The sequence below is a fragment of the Anneissia japonica genome, unplaced genomic scaffold, assembly GCF_011630105.1.
Source record: "Anneissia japonica isolate Jap-2015-1 unplaced genomic scaffold, ASM1163010v1 scaffold4469_len402912_cov134, whole genome shotgun sequence".
Taxonomy (NCBI): Eukaryota; Metazoa; Echinodermata; class Crinoidea; order Comatulida; family Comatulidae; genus Anneissia; species Anneissia japonica.
This window is the reverse complement of record NW_022754049.1, coordinates 396,021-400,019: the sequence shown is the minus strand read 5'-3', so window position 1 is coordinate 400,019 and position 3,999 is coordinate 396,021. Positions and strand designations below refer to the sequence as shown.

General features: G+C 32.1%; 1 protein-coding gene across 1 annotated transcript in view; it reads right to left on the bottom strand.

Moving 5' to 3' along the window:
* Positions 1 to 2,288: 2,288 nt before the first annotated feature.
* LOC117123031 (glycine amidinotransferase, mitochondrial-like) overlaps positions 2,289 to 3,999 on the bottom strand; it is an 8,279-nt gene continuing 6,568 nt past the window's right edge. Inside the window, exon 5 of the mRNA XM_033268835.1 lies at positions 2,289 to 2,768. The gene's annotated coding sequence lies outside the window, so the exon portion shown is untranslated. The remainder of the gene's footprint in view (positions 2,769 to 3,999) is intronic.

Genomic DNA, 3,999 nt, shown 5'->3' with positions numbered 1-3,999 from the left:
TGTAATACTTGTATATAATTGACAACTCTCAGAGCCAGTCTATCATATTGTTTATAGAGGAATTTCAATAATTATTCGAACAACAATGGACTTTCAAGCTTTAAAGGAGTTTTCTTTGTTTATGTAGGCCTAGGTATCGTTGATCCTCTTATGGATTGTTAGGAATCACCGCCATAATATGCCTTGAAATTGGAAAATACTTTTGGTACTTATTGCATAGTATTATTATAAATCGCCTCTATAATATCATGTCGTGTATTTGGTTAATACCACAGAGAAAATAGATTCCATTTTCTCTATGGTTAATACGTTTGGTAATTACTGCATATAAGCCTGCAAAATATGGATAAATTCTTATTTCAGATGATCACCCAATAAACAGTCGAAATATTGAAAACAATCACGACAGTGTACATTCCATTTCTTGGAGTATGTAATATTTTTTTATATCTATAGAAGGAACATTTTTAGATGGTTTTTGAATTTCTATATTTTTATGCGGTTTATTTTTTCCTGTTTTTCTTTCGATTTTAATTGTTAGGTTTCAATTTCTTTACAAATTGTAATACAGATTACTTTGAACTTAAACTTGGCTTTTAGTTTCTATTTCCTGTTTTACGGTACTGATTATGGGATGCGATCAATAGTACTTTCTGTTGTTTTGCGCCAATATAATTTGTTCCACATTCAAACTCATCAGGATGCCTCCAAATACCACATTCACAAAAATATTTTACCAAGTAGAAAGAACGCCCTCTATAATACACGAAGTGTTGGTAATGTGGGGAATCCCCTATCATAGAGGCAGTTATAAAAGAGACTTTGTCATCTATAAAACATATTTATCTCTAATTAATTGGCGTTTAAATAATACTATTCTATACTATCCTATAGTCTTTGGATATTATTTATACCCTACAATTTCTGAAAGCAAATTTAAAGTCTTCAGTAATAAAATTTCTACAAACCATTAAAAAATCTGCAATTTATCAAAAGATGACAAATTCATAAATTTATAAATGTAATTCTATGAGCATTTCAAAATGTGTAATGTATCTGAATAATTCATAGAGGAGCGGAACCAGGAATGTGTAAACTTGGAGCACCAGAACAAAGTGAGACGTGCTAGCGTGGGTATTCGAAGATAGGAAGTTGAAAAGGGATTGCCCGCACCCTCCCGAAAAATATGCGTGTTCAGTTTATCCTGAAAATACTTTCAATTATATATTCCATTTCAAGTACTTACTTGTAAAAATAAAATAAAATAAATTTATACATAGGCTGAACCAGGATTAATGCCTGACACTTCTCAGCACACCATCACAAAGCTTAAAAAAATGTACATCAGACTAAATGGCTTTTATTCTGTCCACTGATGTCATCCGACTCTTGTTTGTCGTCATGTGTATGAAATGCGCGTTTCCTTTTAATTTTTGTTTGCAGCGCTTTATTTTTGGTTTGCTGGTGATTTTTGTTTTTGTTTGCAGCGTTTCTTTTTTCTTATCTTTTTTTTTTTGCATTTTTGTTTTTTTGTTTGCAGCATTTCTTTTTTTGTTTGCAGCATTTCTTTTTGTTTGCAGTGTGTCCCTTATGAGCCATCGTAGAAATTCAACCGGAGAAAAGAGAACACATGCTAAAATCAGCTCTCACTCTAATGCTGGATCTAAAGCTACAAATATTCAAAATAGCCAAATGAATTGTGAAAACCATCAGCCCTGAGGAAATCATACAGTTTGATATTTATTCAAGTATAAAGACATATACAATTACAAACAAAGAATATAAAAGTAACGACATATACAAAAATATAGTATCTATATTATTATGATTACTATTATTGCTACAATTCTAATAAATACAGAAAAGCGGATTTGTGTAGTGTCATATTCTGTAAACATTTAATTTGATTTCTTTTACTTCTCGACAAATTGTGCTTAGAACCTTGTGGCCCAGTTCGACCCAAAGGGAAAGACCTGCCCTCCCCCGAATCTCGGCGCCCCTTTCCCGCTGGTCTACTAACTGAACTTTGTATGTTTAAATTGATGAATGAAATTTTCTTGTTTCCTGTATCTTTTGCTTTTTGTCAAACATAGCTGGAAACTCTTTAGAAAATGATTAAATTCACTATTATTTTTTTAGACTTTCATTTAACACAATTTTTGTTGGCAAATTGTTTGCTTTTTTTGGTATAATACTTTTCCGAATAAATTATATATGAAATTAATTAACAATAATAATTAATAAGCAAACACGTAAGCAATACACAATAATATGTAATAAACAAATAGAACAAGTAACTAACTTGCAATATTTATTTGTTTACTTTTGTGTGTGCAAATATTTTTAATAGTTAAAACAAAATATATAGTCCTGTTTATTATTTGTGATAAAGTGTGTGTAATGTAATTAAGCTTCACAAATATAAGTACAAATTACCAGAGGTCAACCATTCAATATATTATTTATTTCATATTATATTCTCAAAGTATTAAATAAAATACAATTAATTATATCCAATAGTATAAATATAGTGAAGATTTTAGAAATATGATTCTAAAGAACCGTTTCATCTGACGTCACAAGTCCAGCAATGACTGCCACCTCCTAGAGAACCAGCGAAACGCAAATCAACCTTGATGCATATTCCATACCAAGTTTCTCGAAAAGTCTTTGCGTAGGAATTTCGTTTGCATCTACAACCACCCGGTTATGGTCCAACATCAGAACATTCATTGACAGCCATGTTGAAGAAAGCCACATCGGGTGATCTGCAAAAGGTGCACAGAAGAAAATATTATAGAAATATAATTGTATAAATTACACTGAAATTTGTGTTCGTTTTATAATAATAATAATAATAATAGATGGATTTATATAGCGCAAATAAACGAGGTCTCTATGCGCTAGACAATAATGAAGTCAAGAACACAAAGAAAAAAGCCGGGAAAAAAAAAAAACCACCAAGCTAGCACCCAAATCGAAGTATGGGGTTACACCATCACCGCCAACTGGAGATCAGTTTTTATGTACTCCGGTTAGCATCGGTTAAGTCTTGATCTTTTCTGGGATCAGGTGCCTCCTAACCTGGAACAAACAACACTAGCTAGCAAGGTGAAACAGATAAAAAGAAAAAAAGAAAAGAAAACAGTAGCTATAAAGAGGCAAATAAAAAGGTTTTGAGTCGCTTATTAAAGATGTCAATTGACGCTGATTCACGGCGATATTGACTGAAACAGATAATGATGGCGCTGACACTGTACTGTACTGACCATAGAAAATATTATGATAATGTAGCAATGACGTTCACTGCAACAAGGATGGCAACGAAAAAACGACAGCAACAGCAAAAGACACAGCACAGTCAAATCAATCACAGCCACTGTCATAACCACAACAACAATCATAATACGATCATAATATCACTTCTTCTCAAGTTTCTTCTTCAAATTCTCAAAATCATTATGAAAGTTACAAGAGCAATTTGATTTGATTTTGAATTGAATTTATTCAGCAATCAGAGTAAAATACAAAAACAATGAAGACAAGACAAGGAAAAGCAAATACAATTGAAAACTCTGAAAGCAAGAAATAGCCCATAAAGGTTTCAAAGAAACGTATTTCCATTGGAATCCTGCAAACGAAACATTCAATTGCTAAAAGGAAGAACAGCAATAATTTTTTTTTAAAAAGGATTATTTACAATTTGAAATTAAGACAAGATAAAAAGATCAACAATTTCAAAATGTAAAAACCAATAACAATATGACTGGCTTCTAAAAAGTCTTTACAAGGCATATTCGGATATAATTCATCATTATATTCATTTGATATATCTTTTAATATATCGCTTGGTGTTACTGGATGAGGTGCCTCAACGACATCCCACCCAGCCTTTGAGAACAGCTCTATCTGATAGCAAGGTCTTTCTGGGTTGACTAAAACCAGACCAGGTCTCAATAAGCACAGGGACGCATCTATATGCATCGGAGCATCGTAGAA